This window comes from Oncorhynchus keta, unplaced genomic scaffold (assembly GCF_023373465.1).
Source record: "Oncorhynchus keta strain PuntledgeMale-10-30-2019 unplaced genomic scaffold, Oket_V2 Un_contig_21947_pilon_pilon, whole genome shotgun sequence".
Taxonomy (NCBI): domain Eukaryota; kingdom Metazoa; phylum Chordata; class Actinopteri; order Salmoniformes; family Salmonidae; genus Oncorhynchus; species Oncorhynchus keta.
This window is the reverse complement of record NW_026282687.1, coordinates 12,386-32,515: the sequence shown is the minus strand read 5'-3', so window position 1 is coordinate 32,515 and position 20,130 is coordinate 12,386. Positions and strand designations below refer to the sequence as shown.

The 20,130-nt window shown below is 43.0% G+C and overlaps 1 pseudogene; it reads right to left on the bottom strand.

The window, feature by feature from the left end:
- Positions 1-3,487: 3,487 nt before the first annotated feature.
- On the bottom strand, positions 3,488-19,682 carry LOC118378527 (sarcolemmal membrane-associated protein-like; annotated as a pseudogene).
- Between the last annotated feature and the right edge of the window lie 448 nt (positions 19,683-20,130).

Genomic DNA, 20,130 nt, shown 5'->3' with positions numbered 1-20,130 from the left:
GACTAGTAAACACTGTAATAACACCTGTACCCTGTACATGTGACTATTAAACACTGTAATAACACCTGCATACCCTGTACATGTGACTATTAAACACTGTAATAACACCTGCTAACCCTGTACATGTGACTATTAAACACTGTAATAACACCTGTAACCCTGTACATGTGACTATTACACTGTACCCTGTAATAACACCTGTAACCCTGTACATGTGACTATTAAACACTGTAATAACACCTGTAACCCTGTACATGTGACTATTAAACACTGTAATAACACCTGTAACCCTGTACATGTGACTATTAAACACTGTACCCTGTAATAACACCTGTAACCCTGTACATGTGACTATTAAACACTGTACCCTGTAATAACACCTGTAACCCTGTACATGTGACTATTAAACACTGTAATAACACCTGTAACCCTGTACATGTGACTATTAAACACTGTAATAACACCTGTAACCCTGTACATGTGACTATTAAACACTGTAATAACACCTGTAACCCTGTACATGTGACTATTAAACACTGTAATAACACCTGTAACCCTGTACATGTGACTATTAAACACTGTAATAACACCTGCAACCCTGTACATGTGACTATTAAACACTGTAATAACACCTGTAACCCTGTACATGTGACTATTAAACACTGTAATAACACCTGTAACCCTATACATGTGACTATTAAACACTGTAATAACACCTGTAACCCTGTACATGTGACTATTAAACACTGTACCCTGTAATAACACCTGCAACCCTGTACATGTGACTATTAAACACTGTAATAACACCTGTAACCCTATACATGTGACTATTAAACACTGTAATAACACCTGTAACCCTGTACATGTGACTATTAAACACTGTAATAACACCTGCAACCCTGTACATGTGACTATTAAACACTGTAATAACACCTGTAACCCTATACATGTGACTATTAAACACTGTAATAACACCTGCTAACCCTGTACATGTGACTATTAAACACTGTAATAACACCTGTAACCCTGTACATGTGACTATTAAACACTGTAATAACACCTGTAACCCTGTACATGTGACTATTAAACACTGTAATAACACCTGCTACCCTGTACATGTGACTATTAAACACTGTAATAACACCTGTAACCCTATACATGTGACTATTAAACACTGTAATAACACCTGCTACCCTGTACATGTGACTATTAAACACTGTAATAACACCTGTAACCCTGTACATGTGACTATTAAACACTGTAATAACACCTGTAACCCTGTACATGTGACTATTAAACACTGTAATAACACCTGTAACCCTGTACATGTGACTATTAAACACAGTACCCTGTAATACCTAGGATAGCGGTAAGTAAGGGTAAGTAATCTTTCTCACCCCTTCCCCCAACAAGATTTAGATGCAAAGTGGCTGTTCCACTGGTTGTCATAAGGTGTATGCACCAATTTGTAAGTCGCTCCTGGATAAGAGCGTCTGCTAAATGACTTAAATGTGAAATGTAAATGTAAATAACACCTGTAACCCTGTACATGTGACTATTAAACACTGTAATAACACCTGTAACCCAGTATATGTGACTATTAAACACTGTACCCTGTAATAACACCTGTACATGTGACTATTAAACACTGTAATAACACCTGTACATGTGACTATTAAACCCTGTAATAACACCTGTAACCCTGTATATGTGACTATTAAACACTGTAATAACACCTGTAACCCTGTACATGTGACTATTACACTGTAATAACACCTGTAACCCTGTACATGTGACAATTAAACACTGTAATAACACCTGCTACCCTGTACATGTGACTATTACACTGTAATAACACCTGCTACCCTGTACATGTGACTATTAAACATGCCTGTAATAACACCTGTAACCCTGTACATGTGACTATTAAAACACTGTGCCTGTAATAACACCTGTAACCCTGTACATGTGACTATTAAACACTGTAATAACACCTGTAACCCTGTACATGTGACTATTAAACACTGTAATAACACCTGCTACCCTGTACATGTGACTATTAAACACTGTAATAACACCTGTAACCCTGTACATGTGACTATTAAACACTGTACCCTGTAATAACACCTGCTACCCTGTACATGTGACTATTAAACACTGTAATAACACCTGCAACCCTGTACATGTGACTATTAAACACTGTAATAACACCTGCTACCCTGTACATGTGACTATTAAACACTGTAATAACACCTGCTACCCTGTACATGTGACTATTAAACACTGTAATAACACCTGTAACCCTGTACATGTGACTATTAAACACTGTACCCTGTAATAACACCTGTAACCCTGTACATGTGACTATTAAACACTGTAACAATGACCTGTAACCCTGTACATGTGACTATTAAACACTGTACCCTGTAATAACACCTGTAACCCTGTACATGTGACTATTAAACACTGTACCCTGTAATAACACCTGTAACCCTGTACATGTGACTATTAAAACACTGTACCCTGTAATAACACCTGTAACCCTGTACATGTGACTATTAAACACTGTAATAACACCTGTAACCCTGTACATGTGACTATTAAACACTGTAATAACACCTGTAACCCTGTACATGTGACTATTAAACACTGTAATAACACCTGTAACCCTGTACATGTGACTATTAAACACTGTAATAACACCTGTAACCCTGTACATGTGACTATTAAACACTGTAATAACACCTGCAACCCTGTACATGTGACTATTAAACACTGTAATAACACCTGCTACCCTGTACATGTGACTATTAAACACTGTAATAACACCTGTAACCCTATACATGTGACTATTAAACACTGTAATAACACCTGTAACCCTGTACATTTGACTATTAAACACTGTACCCTGTAATAACACCTGCAACCCTGTACATGTGACTATTAAACACTGTAATAACACCTGTAACCCTATACATGTGACTATTAAACACTGTAATAACACCTGTAACCCTGTACATGTGACTATTAAACACTGTAATAACACCTGCAACCCTGTACATGTGACTATTAAACACTGTAATAACACCTGTAACCCTATACATGTGACTATTAAACACTGTAATAACACCTGCTACCCTGTACATGTGACTATTAAACACTGTAATAACACCTGTAACCCTGTACATGTGACTATTAAACACTGTAATAACACCTGTAACCCTGTACATGTGACTATTAAACACTGTAATAACACCTGCTACCCTGTACATGTGACTATTAAACACTGTAATAACACCTGTAACCCTATACATGTGACTATTAAACACTGTAATAACACCTGCTACCCTGTACATGTGACTATTAAACACTGTAATAACACCTGTAACCCTGTACATGTGACTATTAAACACTGTAATAACACCTGCAACCCTGTACATGTGACTATTACACTGTAATAACACCTGTAACCCTGTACATGTGACTATTAAACACTGAAAAGGCAACACTTTGCAGAACTGACCACTTCCTTTAGTTGGGGTGGGAGTGACCTCGACCCACCACCTAACATGTCTAGTGTGACGGCTATGGTGTTCAGTTGACAGTCAGAGCTACACCCCCCCATCTGCAGTGTGTAGACCCACCTGTCCAGGTCTGTCTCCAGTCCGTGTAGTCTGTTCACCAGGGTCGTCTTCTCAGAACGGAGACACTCACACTCCTGCTGCAGACTGGGACAGTCCTTCTGAAGACGCTGAAACTCCCCTACAGGGAGATGTGAACAGGTTACAACAGCTGATTCTCACTGAACAGTCACTGAACAGTCACTGAACAGTCACTGAACAGTCACTGAACTCATTGTGCTGAGCCTTAAACATTCATCAATTCTTCTTGAGCCATTAGTTACATATAACAGACGGGATGAAGGCAAAATGGTAGTAGGTGTTTGTACCATTGTGCTGCTACCATGCTGTATTGTCATGTTTTGCTACCATGTTGTGCTGCTACCATATTGTGCTGTTACCATGCTGAATTGTCAAGTGTTGCTACCATATTGTGCGGCTACCATGTTGTGGTGCTACCATGCTGTATTGTCATGTGTTGCTACCATGTGGTGCTGCTACCATGTTATGGTGCTACCATGTTGTGTTGCTACCATGTTGTGCTGCTACCATATTGTGTTGCTACCATGCTGTATTGTCATGTGTTGCTACCATATTGTGTGGCTACCATGTTGTGCGGCTACCATGTTGTGCCGCTACCATGTTGTGTTGCTACCATGTTGTGCTGCTACCATGTTGTTCTGCTACCATGTTGTGTTGCTACCATGCTGTGCTGCTACCATATTGTGATGCTACCATGTTGTGTTGCTACCATGTTGTGGTGCTACCATGCTGTATTGTCATGTGTTGCTACCATATTGTGATGCTACCATGTTGTGTTGCTACCATGTTGTGGTGCTACCATGTTGTGGTGCTACCATGCTGTATTGTCATGTGTTGCTACCATGTTGTGCTGCTACCATGTTGTGGTGCTACCATGCAGATATTGTCATGTGTTGCTACCATGTTGTGCTGCTACCATGTTGTGGTGCTACCATGCTGTATTGTCATGTGTTGCTACCATGTTGTGCTGCTACCATGTTGTGGTGCTACCATGCTGTATTGTCATGTGTTGCTGCCATGCTGTGTTGCTACCATGTTGTGGTGCTACCATGCTGTGGTGCTACCATGCTGTGGTGCTACCATGCGGTATTGTCATGTGTTGCTGCCATGCTGTTGTCTTAGGTCTCTCTTGTTGTGATGTGTCTTTGTCCTATATTTATTTTGAATGATCCCAGGGCCCCGTAGGAGGCCGTCATTGGAAATAAGAACGTGTTCTTTTTTCGTTTTACATGTTTTATTTCACCTTTATTTAACCAGGTATTTATATATATATATAACCCTTTATTTAACCAGGTATTTATCTATATAACCCTTTATTTAACCAGGTATTTATATATATATATAACCCTTTATTTAACCAGGTATTTATCTATATAACCCTTTATTTAACCAGGTATTTATATATATATAACCTAACCCTTTATTTAACCAGGTGTTATATATATAACCCTTTATTTTTATTTAACCAATTGTATATATATAGCCATTTGTTTAACCAGATTGTTTATCTATATAGCCTTTGTTGTGGATGTTTATATAATATAATAGCACATTTAGTAGGTGTTGCATATATAGCCCTAATATTTATTTAACCAGTTTATGTAACATATTCCTTTTGTTTAGCCAGATTGTTTATGTATATGGCCCTTTGTTTATTGGGTGTTGTAATAACTATATTATTTGTTATTGGTATTTATATATAACCTTTATTTAACCAGGTATTTATATATATAACCCTAACCCTTTATTTTAACCAGGTATTATATATATAACCTTTATTTAACCAGGTATTTATATATATAACCCTTTATTTAACCAGGTATTTATATATATAACCCTTTGTAATATATATAGCCTTTATTTAACCAGGTGTTTATCTATATAGCCCTAGCCCTTTGTTAACCAGGTATTATATATATATAACCCTTTATTTAACCAGATGTTTATATATATGCCCTTTATTTAACCAGATAAAACATTGTTATATATATAACCCTAACCCTTTGTTTAACTAATTGTTTATAAATATAACTAGGTAACCCTTTATTTAACCAGGTATTTATATATATAACCCTAACCCTTTATTTAATCCAGGGTGTTTATATATATAACCCTTTATTTAACCAGGTATTTATATATATAACCCTTTGTTTAACCAGGTGTTATATATAACCCTTTATTTAACCAGGTATTTATATATATAACCCTAACCCTTTATTTTACCAGGTATTTATATATATAACTCCTTTTATTTTACTAGGCATTTATATATAAACCAACTTTACTTTTGTTTGACCGGGTGTTTAATCCATATATAACCCGCTTATTTAAACCGGGTGTTTATATATATAACTCCTTTTATTTAACCAGGTATTTATATATATATAGCTTTATTTAACTAGGTGTTTATATATATATAACCCTAACCCTTTATGTTTACCAGGTATTTATATATATAACCTAACCCTTTATTTAATCCAGGTTTTATATATAACCTAACTCCTTATTTAACCAGGTATTTATATATATAAACAGCAACTCCTTTATTTAACCAGGTATTTATATATATATAACCCCTTTTATTTAACCGGTATTTATATATATAACCATAACCTTTTATTTTACCAGGTATTTATATATATAACACTTTTTTAACCAGGTATTTATATATATAACCCTACCCTTTATTTAACCAGGTATTTATATATAGAACAACCTTGTTATTTAACCAGGTATTTATATATATAACTCCTAATATAACAACCGATAAGGTATATATAACTCTAACCCTTTATTTAGGTTATATATATAAACACTTTTATTTAAATCCAGGGTTATATATATATAAACCAGGTAATTCGGTTAAATAAGGGTTGATATATAAACACCCGGTTATTTAACCAGGTATTTATATATATAACAACCCTTTATTTAACAAGGTATTTATTTATAACCCTTTATTTTACCAGGTGTTTATATATATAACCCCTTTATTTAACCAGGTATTTATATATATAACCTTTATTTAACCAGGTGTTTATATATATATAACCCTTTATTTAACCAGGTGTTTATATATATAACTCCTAACCTTTATTTAACCAGGTGTTTATATATATAACCCTAACCTTTATTTAACCAGGTATTTATATATATAACCCTAACTCCTTTATTTTACCAGGTAGACATCATTTATAACCCTAAATTTTTTAACCAGGTGTTTATATATATATAACCTTATTTAACCAGGTGTTTATATATATAACCCTAACTCCTTTATTTAACCAGGTATTTATATATATAACCTTTTTTTAACTAAATTTATATATATAACCTTTATTTAACCAGGTATTTATATATATAACCTTAACCTTATTTAACCAGGTATTTATATATATAACCCTTTATTTAACTACAGGTGTTTATATATATATATACCTTTATTTAACCAGGTGTTTATATATATAACCCCTTTATTTAACCAGGTGTTTATATATATAACCCTTTATTTAACCAGGTGTTTATATACTATAACCCTTTATTTAACCAGGTGTTTATATATATAAACCTTTATTTAACCAGGTGTTTATATATATATAACCTCTTTATTTAACCAGGTGTTTATATATATAACCCTTTATTTAACCAGGTGTTTATATATATAACCTTTATTTAACCAGGTGTTTATATATATAACCCTTTTATTTAACCAGGTGTTTATATATATAACCCTAACTCCTTTATTAACCAGGTCGGCCAGTTGAGACATCATTTACAACCCTAACCCTTATTTAACCAGGTGTTTATATATATATAACACCTTATTTAACCAGGTATTTATATATATAACTCCTAACTCCTTATTTAACTGGTAGGTATTTATATAGAGTAACTTTATTTGAACCAGGTATTTATATATAACCCTAACCTTTATTTTATTCATAAATAATTAGATGAAGATACAACCTAACTTACACTAACACTATTATATTATAACCTTAACTCCTTTTATTTAATCCAGGTATTTATATATATAACCTCAACTCCTTTATTTAACTCAGGTATTTATATATATAACCCTTTATTTAACCAGGTATTTATATATATAACCCTTATTTAACCAGGTATTTATATATATAACCTGTCCTGTCGTTACCAGGTACTTTATATATATATAACCAACTTTTTATTTAACCAGGTATTTATATATATAACCCTAACCCTTTATTGAACCAGGTATTTATATATATATATAACTCGAACCTTTATTTAACCAGGTATTTTATATATATAACCCTTTTATTTAATCAGGTATTTATATATATAACCCTTTATTTAATCAGGTATTTATATATATAACCCTAACCCTTTATTGAACGGTAGGCTAGTTGAGAACAAGTTTTCATTTACAACACAATCTGGCTCAAGACAAACAAAGCAGTGCAACAAAAACAACAACACAGAGTTACACATGGGATAAACAAACGTAAAGTCAACAACAATAGAAACATTTTTTTTTACAGTGTGTGTAAGGAGGTACGGCAATAAATAGGCCGTAGTATGGAAGGTGGGCTTTTTACAGATGGGCTGTGTACAGCTGCAGCGATCTGTGAGCTGCTCAGATAGCTGATGCTTAAAGTTAGTGAGGGAGTTGTGATTTTTGCAATTCGTTCCAGTCATTGGCAGCAGAGAACTGGAAGGAAAGGTGGGCAAAGGAGGAATTGGCTTTGGAGGTGACAAGTGAAATATACCTGCTGGAGCGCTTGTTACGGATGGGTGTTGCTATAGTGACCAGTGAGCTGAGACAAAGCGGGGCTTTACCTAGAAAAGACTTGTAGATGACCTGTAGCCAGAGGGTTTGGCGACGAGTTTGAAGCGAGGGCCAACCAACAAGAGCGTACAGGTCACAATGGTGGGTAGTGTATGGGGCTTTGGTGACAAAACAGATGGCACTGTGATAGACTGCATCCAATTTGTTGAGTAGAGTGTTGGAGGCTATTTTATAGATGATATCGCCGAAGTCGAGGATCGGTAGGATAGTCAGTTTTACGAGGGTATGTTTGACAGCGTGAGTGAAGGAGGCGTTGTTGCGAAATAGGAAGCTGATTCTAGATTTAATATTGGATTGAGGATGCTTAATATTGCTCTGGAAGGAGAGTTTACAGTCTAGCCAGACACCTAGGTATTTGTAGTTGTCCCCATATTCTAAGTCAGAACCGTCTAGAGTAGTGATGCTAGGTGGGCGGGCGGATGCGGGCAGCGATCGGTTAAAAAGCATGCATTTAGTTTTACTAGCATTTAAGAGCAGTTGAAGGCCACAGAAGGAGAGTTGTATGGCATTGAAGCTCGTCTGGAGGTTTGTTAACCTTTTTGGGATAGGGGGCAGCATTTTCACTTTTGGATGAATAGCGTGCCCAGAGTGATCTGCCTCCTACTCTGTTCCAGAAGCTAATATAATCATAGTATTATTAGTATTGGATAGAAAACACTCTGAAGTTTCTAAAACTGTTTGAATGATGTCTGTGAGTATAACAGAACTCATATGGCAGGCAAAAACCTGAGAAAAATCCAACCAGGAAGTGGAAAAGCTAGCCTTTGATTTCCTGACTGACTGTGTATATTGGTTCCTGACTTCCCTGAACAGTTGCATATCGCGGGGACTATTCGATGCTATTGCAGTCCGCCACAGGATGTTTTTGTGCTGGTCGAGGGCAGTCAGGTCTGGAGTGAACCAAGGGCTATATCTGTTCTTAGTTCTACATTTTTTGAAAGGGGCATGCTTATTTAAGATAGTGAGGAAAACACTTTGTAAGAACAACCAGGCATTCGCAACTGACGGGATGAGGTCAATATCCTTCCAGGATACCCGGGCCAGGTCGATTAGAAAGGCCTGCTCGCAGAAGTATTTTAGGGAGCGTTTGACAGTGATGAGGGGTGGTCGTTGGACTGCGGACCCATAACGGATACAGGCAATGAGGCAGTGATCACTGAGATCCTGATTGAAGACAGCGGAGGTGTATTTGGAGGGCCAGTTGGTCAGGATAATATCTATGAGGGTGCCCATATTTACGGATTTAGGGTTGTACCTGGTGGGTTCCTTGATGCTTGTGTGAGATTGAGGGCGTCTAGCTTAGATTGTAGGATGGCCGGGGTGCTAAACATATCCCAGTTTAGGTCACCTAACAGTATGAACTCTGAAGATAGATGGGGGCAATCAATTCACATATGGTAGTCAGCTGGGAGCTGACGGGCGTCTATAACAGGCAGCAACAGTGAGACTTATTTCTGGAGATTCATTTTTAAAATTAGAAGCTCAAACTGTTTGGAAAGTATGACAGAACTTTGCAGGTAATCTCTGCAGTAGATTGCAACTCCTCCCCTTTGACAGTTCAATCTTGACGGAAAATGTTGTAGTTGTGGATGGAAATCTCCCAATGAAAAGAAGTTAATTTCCAAGTTAGATTAACATAGTATGGCAATGTACCTTGTAGATCAGGAGTTCTCTGCTGGTGCAGGCTCTGCTGTTGGAAGGGTTAGTATAGTATCGTACCTTGTAGATCGTTAGTTCTCTGCTGTTGGAAGGGTTAGTATAGTATCGTACCTTGTAGATCGTTAGTTCTCTGCTGTTGGAAGGGTTAGTATAGTATCGTACCTTGTAGATCGTTAGTTCTCTGCTGTTGGAAGGGTTAGTATAGTATCGTACCTTGTAGATCGTTAGTTCTCTGCTGGTGCTGGTGCAGGCTCTGCTGTTGGAAGGTGGCCTGCAGGGAGTTGATCTCCTGTTCGTATTTCGACGCAGCCTGACGCCACTTCTCCAACTCGGCCGTGACACCTCCCAGATCCCTCTGCAGGGCGGCGATGTCTCGCTCCCTCTCGGCCGTGGCGGCCTCCATGGCGTGGTGGAGAACTAGCACCTCCTCCTGAGCAGAGTACAGCTCCTCCTGTGTGCTGCTGATGCTGCTCTCTCTCTGCTCCTTCAGCTCCTCCATGTCTACCGCTAGCTTCCCCAACTGACCTGGAAACAGATGGTATATACTTTCATATACACTATATAATATAGAACATCTCTCGCCCAACTGACCTGGAAACAGATCGTATATACTTTCATATACACACATAATATGGAATAACTCTTTCCATGAAAGACTGACCAGGTGAAAGCTATGATCCCTTATTGATGTCACTTGTTAAATCCACTTCAATCAGTGTAGATGAAGGGAGGAGACGGGGTTAAAGAGGGATTTTTAAGCCTTTGGATAATTGAGACATGGATTGTGTGTGTGTGCCACTCGTAGGGTGAATGGGCAAGACAAAAGATGTAAGTGCCTTTGAACGGGGTATGGTAGTAGGTGCCCAGGCGAACCGGTTTGATTCAGAGCTACTGGGTATATAACGCTTAACAGTTTCTAGTGTATATCATGTACGGTCCACCACCCAAAGGACATCCAGCCAACTTGACAACTGTGGGAAGCCTTGGAGTCAACATGGGACAGCATCTCATGTTGGAACGCTTTCAACACCTTGTCGAGTCCATGCCCTGACGAATTGAAGCTCTTCCAGCATCCCTGTGGAACGCTTTCAACACCTTGTCGAGTCCATGCCCTGACGAATTGAAGCTCTTCCAGCATCCCTGTGGAACGCTTTCAACACCTTGTCGAGTCCATGCCCTGACGAATTGAGGCTCTTCCAGCATCTCATGTTGGAACGCTTTCAACACCTTGTCGAGTCCATGCCCTGACGAATTGAGGCTCTTCCAGCATCCCTGTGGAACGCTTGACACCTTGTAGAGTCCATGCCCTGACGAATTGAGGCTCTTCCAGCATCCCTGTGGAACGCTTTCAACACCTTGTCGAGTCCATGCCCTGACGAATGGAGGCTCTTCCAGCATCCCTGTGGAACGCTTGACACCTTGTAGAGTCCATGCCCTGACGAATTGAGGCTCTTCCAGCATCCCTGTGGAACGCTTGACACCTTGTAGAGTCCATGCCCTGACGAATGGAGGCTCTTCCAGCATCCCTGTGGAACGCTTGACACCTTGTAGAGTCCATGCCCTGACGAATGGAGGCTCTTCCAGCATCCCTGTGGAACGCTTGACACCTTGTAGAGTCCATGCCCTGACGAATGGAGGCTCTTCCAGCATCCCTGTGGAACGCTTGACACCTTGTAGAGTCCATGCCGACTAATTCAGGTTGTTCTGAGTGCAAGTCATTAATAGGAAGATGTCCTTCATGTTTTGTACACTCAGTGTACACTAGATGGCTAAACGTATGTTGACACCTGCTCTTCGAACATCTCATCACAAAATCTTGAGCATTAACATACAGTTGGTCCCGCCTTTACTGCTATAACAGCCTCCACTCTTCAGCTTTCCACTAGACAACCTCACTTTGTGCACAGGGGCATTGTCATGCTGAAACAGGAAAGGGTCTTCCCAAACTGTTGCCACAAAGTTGGAAGCATGGAATCTTCTAGAATATCATTTCATGCTGAATCGGTAAATTTCCCTTCACTGGAACTAAGGGGCCTCGCCCGAACCATGAAAAACAGCTCCAGACCATTATTCCACCTCCACCAAACTTTACAGTTGGCATTATGCAGTCGGGCAGAACGCGTTTCCACAGCTCCAGAGTCCAATGGCAGGTGAGCTTTACACCACTCAAGACGAAGTTTGGCATGGTGATCTTAGGCTTGTGTGCGGCTACTCGGCCAAGGAAACTCATTTCATGAAGCTCCCAACGAACAATTCTTTGCAGCAACGTCAGCAGTTTGGAACTCGGTAGTGAGTGCTCCAACCCGAAGACAAACAATTATTATGAGCTACGCGCTTCAGAACTCGGCGGTCCTGTTCGGTGAGTTTGTGTGGCCTACCACTTCACGGCTGAGCCGTTGTTGCTCCTAGGCTTCACAATAACAGCACTTACAGTTGACTCTAGCATGGCAGAAATGTATCATTGTTTTATAAAAATACTCAACTAAAACAATTTACATAAGTATTCAGACCCTTTACTCAGTACTTTGTTGAAGCACCTTTGGCAGTGATTACAGCCGTGAGATTCTTCGTGGGTATGACACTACAAGCGTGGCACACCTGTATTTGGAGAGTTTCTCCCATTCTTCTCTGCAGATCCTCTCAAGCTCTGTCAGGTTGGATGGGGAGCGTCACAGCATTTTCAGGTCTCTCTAGAGATGTTCGGTCGGGTTCAGGTCTGGGCTCTGGTTGGGCCACTCAAGCTCCAAGCGGGCTTTTATAAAAGAGGGGCTCATGAGAGTCAGTGGTCTGGCAGAGTGTCTCAGGCTCGTGACGCGTGCTCTAGTTAACTCCCTCTGCAGGTACCGATCGGTACCATCCTCCCTCTGCAGGTACTGGATCTGCATGGCTGACTCCTCAGTCTGTAGGTACTGATCGGTACTATACTCACTCTGTAGGTACTGGATCTGCTTGGCTGACTCCTCAGTCTGCTGCCTGTTACTCCTCCTCTCCTCCTCCAGTAAGGCCTGGAGCTGCAGACACTTCTGCTTGCCTGTGTTGGCCAAGTCCTGGGCCTCCAGCAGCTCTCTGTGGAGGTGGTGAATCACCTGCTCTCTGTCCCCAGGCTCCAGGTTGGCCATCCGCAGCTCATCTAGACCAGGACAGACAGGTGGGATATAGTTAGATATAGGCATAAAGGAAAGGAAGGAGATGAGGGTGCTCGAGCGGTGGGTGGGATCTGAACCCATGCTGGCAGCTGTACAAAGTACATGTGATGCAGAGGCTGGTGCTTAGATTTGAAAGGCCACGCAGGCCACAGAAAAACTTATCAAAAGTCAGTTGTGTATTTATGTTTTCATAATTGATCAGGAAGTTATGGATAGGGTTGGGCAGCATGCAGATGTTCATACCATTTATGCACCATACAGGGGTATATGGTATTCCCCAATGTGCACAGAAGTAGAGCTATTTAAAATAAAACCTGGATCTGGATCCAGGAGGGGGTTGAATGTCTCAGCTGTTACCGAGAAGCTTGATCTTGACAGCGAGCAAGTTAGCAAACCACATGCATAGCTGGAGCCCTGAGCTGGATAATTTCACACTTCTTAGTTATACTTCACTTAATAGTTGAATGCACTCTGGCGTAGCAAACATCTCTGCGAGGCGTCGGTATTTCCAAATACCCCAGCATGCACTCTGGCGTAGCAAACATCTCTGCGAGGCGTCGGTATTTCCAAATACCCCAGCATACGTTATATCGCCTTGATCATCTGTACCGTATCTGTATAACCACCACACGTGGCTGGCTGCCTCCAGCAGCCACTCTGTCAGGGTCCACCACCCCAACCCTAATCCCTCCAGCAGCCCCTCTGTCAGGGTCCACCACCTCAACCCTAATGCCTCCAGCAGCCACTCTGTCAGGGTCCACCACCCCAACCCTAATCCCAGCAGCCCTCCTCTGTCAGGGTCCACCACCCCAACCCTAATCCCTCCAGCAGCCCTCTGTCAGGTCCACCACCCCAACCCTACCCTCCAGCAGCCCCTCTGTCAGGGTCCACCACCCCAACCCTACCCTCCAGCAGCCACTCTGTCATGGTCTACCACCCCAACCCTAATCCCTCCAGCAGCCACTTGTCAGGGTCCACCACCCCAACCCTACCCTCCAGCAGCACTCTGTCATGGTCCACCACCCAACCCTACCCTCCAGCAGCCCTCTGTCAGGGTCCACCACCTCAACCCTCCTCCAGCAGCCACTCTGTCAGGTCTACCACCCCAACTCCTAATCCCTCCAGCAGCCACCTGTCAGTCCACCACCCCAACCCTAATCCCTCCCGCAGCCACTCTGTCAGGGTCCACTCACCCCAAACCTAATCCCTCCCGCAGCCACTCTGTCAGGGTCCACCACCCCAACCCTAATCCTCCAGCAGCCACTCTGTCAGGGTCCACCACCCCAACCCTAATCCCTCCAGCAGCCACTCTGTCAGGGGTCCACCACCCCAAACCTAATCCCTCCAGCAGCCACTCTGTCAGGGTCCACCACTCCCAACCCTAATCCCTCCAGCAGCCACTCTGTCAAGGTCCACCACCCCAACCCTAATCCCTCCAGCAGCACTTGTCAGGGGTCCACCAACCCTAATCCCTCCAGCAGCCACTCTGTCAGGGTCCACCAACCCTAATCCCTCCAGCAGCCCATCTGTCAGAGTCCACCACCCCAACCCTAATCCCTCCAGCAGCCACTCTGTGGGTCCACCATCCCAACCCTAATCCCTCCAGCAGCCACTCTGTCAGGTCCACCACCCCAACCCTAATCCCTCCAGCAGCCACTCTGTCAGGGTCCACCACCCCAAACCTAATCCTCCAGCAGCCACTTGTCAGGGTCCACCACCCCAACCCTAATCCCAGCAGCCACTCTGTCAGGGTCCACCACCCCAACCCTAATCCCTCCAGCAGCCACTCTGTCAGGGTCCACCACCCCAAACCTAATCCCTCCAGCAGCCACTCTGTCAGGGTCCACCACCTCAACCCTAATCCCCCAGCAGCCACTTCTGTCAGGGTCCACCACCCCAACCCTAATCCTCCAGCAGCCCCTCTGTCAGGGTCCACCACCCCAACCCTAATCCCTCCAGCTACTCTGTCTGGGGTCCACCACCCCAACCCTAATCCCTCCAGCAGACACTCTGTCAGGGTCCACTACCTCAACCCTACCCTCCAGCAGCCACTCTGTCAGGGTCCACTCACCCCAACCCTAATCCCTCCAGCAGCCACCTGTCAGGGTCCACCACCCCAACCCTACCCTCTCCAGCAGCCACCTGTCAGGGTCCACCACCCCAACCCTAATCCCTCCAGCAGCCACTCTGTCAGGTCCACCACCCCAACCCTAATCCCTCCAGCAGCCACTCTGCTGGACAGCTGATGCTTGAAGGTATGAGACCTATTCCAGAACAAGACAGCTGTTGATGCTGAAGGTATGAGATCATTCAGAACAAGGTGACAGCTGTTGATTTGAAGGTATGAGATCTATTCCAGAACAAGGTGACAGCTGTTGATGCTGAAGGTATGAGATCTATTCCAGAACAAGGTGACAGCTGTTGATGCTGAAGGTATGAGATCTATTCCAGAACAAAGTGACAGCTGTTGATGCCAGCGGTATGAGGATCTATTCCAAACAAAGTGACAGCTGTTGATGCTGAAGGTATAAGATCTATTCCAGAACAAGGTGACAGCTGTTGATGCTGAAGAAATAAGATCTATTCCAGAACAAGGTGACAGCTGTTGATGCTGAAGGTATGAGATCTATTCCAGAACAAGTGACAGCTGCTGATACTGAAGAAATAAGATCTATTCCAGAACAAGGTGACAGCTGTTGATGCTGAAGGGTATGAGATCTATTCCAGAACAAGGTGACAGCTGTTGATGCTGAAGGTATGAGATCTATTCCAGAACAAGGTGACAGCTGTTGATACTGAAGAAATAAGATCTATTCCAGAACAAGGTGACAGCTGTTGATGCTGAAGAAATAAGATCTATTCCAGAACAAGGTGACAGCTGTTGATGCTGAAGGTATAAGATCTATTCCAGAACAAGGTGACAGCTGTTGATGCTGAAGGTATGAGATCTATTCCAGAACAAGGTGACAGCTGTTGATGCTGAAGGTATAAGATCTATTCCAGAACAAGGTGACAGCTGTTGATGCCAAGGTATAAGATCTATTCCAGAACACGGTGACAGCTGTTGATGCTGAAGGTATAAGATCTATTCCAGAACAAGGTAACAGCTGTTGATGCTGAAGGTATGAGATCTATTCCAGAACAAGGTGACAGCTGTTGATGCTGAAGGTATAAGATCTATTCCAGAACACGGTGACAGCTGTTGATGCTGAAGGTATAAGATCTATTCCAGAACAAGGTAACAGCTGTTGATGCTGAAGGTATGAGATCTATTCCAGAACAAGGTGACAGCTGTTGATGCTGAAGGTATAAGATCTATTCCAGAACACGTAACAGCTAAGTTGATGCGAAGGTATAAGATCTATTCCAGAACACGGTGACAGCTGTTGATGCTGAAGGTATAAGATCTATTCCCAGAACAAGGTAACAGCTGTTGATGCTGAAGGTATGAGACCTATTCTAGCAGCCTGATTAATGCAATGTTGTGACTGTCTTAAAGAAAACCCCTTTGAGTTCTATTAGATAAATAGCTTTGAATCCACAATATGGCAGAGGTTGAAAAGCTACAGCACATATGTTTTCAACAACAGGTTATGGTCACACACAAAGGCTGCACTGAAATCTAACAGTACATCTCCCACAGTATTTCTATTATCAATGTCTTTCAACCAATCATCCGTCATTTGTGTCAGTGCAGTACATGCTGAGTGCCCTTCTATAAGCATGCTGAAAGTCTGTTCATTTGTTTACGGAGAAATATCATTGTATTTGTTAAAGGAGGTGTGATGGAGCTTTTCTCGGTGACACTGTCTGTGATTTATTTAGAATTCAAATCACACTTAACCAGCACGGCAACCACATCATTCTGGTAGCATACGCCATCCCCTCTGGTTTGTGCTTAGTGGGACTATCATTTGTTTTTCAACAGGGACAGTGACCCAACACACCCTCCAGGCTGTGTAAGGGATATTTGACCAATAAGGAGTGATGGAGTGCTGCATCAGATGACCTGGCTCCACAATCCTCGAACTCAACCCAATTGAGATGGTTTGGGATGAGTCGGACCGCAGAGTGAAATAAAAGCAGCGAACAAGTGCTCAGCATATGGGAACTCTTCAAGACTGTTGGAAAAGCATTCCAGGTGAAGCTGGTTGAGAGAATGACAAGAGAGTGCAAAGCTGTCAACAAGTCAAAGGGTATTGCTTTGAAGAATCTAAAATATATTTGATTTGCTTAACACTTTTTGGTTACTATATTTATTCCCATATGTGTTATTTCATAGTGCTTATGTCTTCACTATTATTCCACAACGTAGGAAATTTTAAAAAAGAAAGAAAAAAATCTTGAATGAGTAGGTGTTCTAAAACTTTGACCGGTAAATAGTCCCCAGGCACCAGCCAGGTTTGGCCTCCCATCCCTAAAGCTCCATATTCAATAGTCCCCCAGGCACCAGCCAGGTTTGGCCTCCCCATCCCTAAAGCTCCATATATATTCAATAGTCCCCAGGCACCAGCCAGGTTTGGCCTCCCATGCCTAAAGCTCCATATATATTCAATAGTCCCCCAGGCACCAGCCAGGTTTGGCCTCCCATCCCTAAAAGCTCCATATATTTCACAGTCCCCAGGCACCAGCCAGGTTTGGCCTCCCCATCCCTAAAGCTCCATATATATTTCACAGTCCCCCAGGCACCAGCCAGGTTTGGCCTCCTCATCCCTAAAGCTCCATATGTATTCAATAGTCCCCCAGGCACCAGCCAGGTTTGGCCTCCCATCCCTAAAAGCTCCATATATATTCAATAGTCCCCAGGCAGGCATCCCGCCAGGTTTGGCCTCCCATCCCTAAAGCTCCATATGTATTCAATAGTCCCCCAGGCACCAGCCAGGTTTGGCCTCCCCATCCCTAAAGCTCCATATATATTCAATAGTCCCCCAGGCACCAGCCAGGTTTGGCCCCCATCCCTAAAGCTCCATATATATTCAATAGTCCCCCAGGCACCAGCCAGGTTTGGCCTCCCATCCCTAAAGCTCCACATATTCAATAGTCCTCAGGCACCAGCCAGGTTTGGCCTCCTATCCCTAAAGCTCCATATGTTCAATAGTCCCTCAGGCACCAGCCAGGTTTGCCTCCCATCCCTAAAGCTCCATATTCAATAGTCCCCCAGGCACCAGCCAGGTTTGGCCTCCCATCCCTAAAGCTCCATATATTTCACAATAGTCCCCCAGGCACCAGCCAGGTTTGGCCTCCCATCCCTAAAGCTCCATATATTCAATAGTCCCCCAGGCACCAGCCAGGTTTGGCCTCCCATCCCTAAAGCTCCATATATATTCAATAGTCCTCAGGCACCAGCCAGGTTTGGCCTCCTCATCCTAAAGCCCATATATATTCAGTCCCCAGGCAATCAATTCAGTCCCCCAGGCACCAGCCAGGTTTGGCCTCCCATCCCTAAAGCTCCATATGTATTCAATAGTCCCCCAGGCACCCGCCAGGTTTGGCCTCCCCATCCCTAAAGCTCCATATGTATTCAATAGTCCCTCAGGCACCAGCCAGGCTTGGCCTCCCATCCCTAAAGCTCCATATATATTAATAGTCCCCCAGGCACCAGCTAGGTTTGGCCTCCCATCCCTAAAGCTCCATATACCTCAATAGTCCCCCAGGCACCCGCCAGGTTTGGCCTCCCATCCCTAAAGCTCCACATGTAATTCAATAGTCCCCCAGGCACCAGCCAGGTTTGGCCTCCCCATCCCTAAAGCTCCATATATATATATATTCAGCCAGGTTTGGCCTCCCATCCCTAAAGCTCCATATATCATTCAATAGTCCCCCAGGCACCAGCCAGGTTTGGCCTCCCCATCCCTAAAGCTCCATATATATTCAATAGTCCCCCAGGCACCAGCCAGGTTTGGCCTCCCCATCCCTAAAGCTCCATATATCATTCAATAGTCCCCCAGGCACCAGCCAGGTTTGGCCTCCCCATCCCTAAAGCTCCATATATATTCAATAGTCCCCAGGCACCAGCCAGGTTTGGCCTCCCCATCCCTAAAGCTCCATATATATTCAATAGTCCCCCAGGCACCCGCCAGGTTTGGCCTCCCCATCCCTAAAGCTCCATATATATTCAATAGTCCCCCAGGCACCAGCCAGGTTTGGCCTCCCCATCCCTAAAGCTCCATATATATATATATATATTCAGCCAGGTTTGGCCTCCCCATCCCTATAGCTCCATGTATATATATATATTCAGCCAGGTTTGGCACTGTTGATCCATCCAGCTACCTCTCTTCAGATTTTATGGCAATGAGACGCAATAAAACATTAAATATGTATTACCTTTGAGCAGGGCGACCCTGTTCTGTGGCTCCGTTCAGTTCATGATCGTCCATGTTTCCATCTACACACATACAGAGACAGAGAGAAAGAAGAGGAAGAGGAGAGGAGAGGAGAGAGGAGAGGTAGAGAGAGAGGAGAGGGAGAGAGGAGAGGAAGAGGAGAAGGAGAGAGGAGAGGTAGAGGAGAGAGAGGAGAGGTAGAGGAGAGGAGAGGGAGAGAGGAGAGGTAGAGGAGAGAGGAGAGGAGAGCAAGAGGAGAAGGAGAGAGGAGAGGTAGAGGAGAGAGGAGAGAGAAGAGGAGAGAGAAGGAGAGAGGAGAGGGAGAGAGGAGAGGTAGAGGAGAGAGGAGAGGAAGAGAAGAGGAGGGAGGAGAGGTAGAGGAGAGAGGAGAGAGAAGAGGAGAGAGGAGAAGTAGAGGAGAGAGGAGAGGAAGAGGAGAGAGGAGAGAAAGAGTGAACAGGGAGAGGAGGAGGATTGAACAGTGAGCTAGGACCAGACCAGGACAA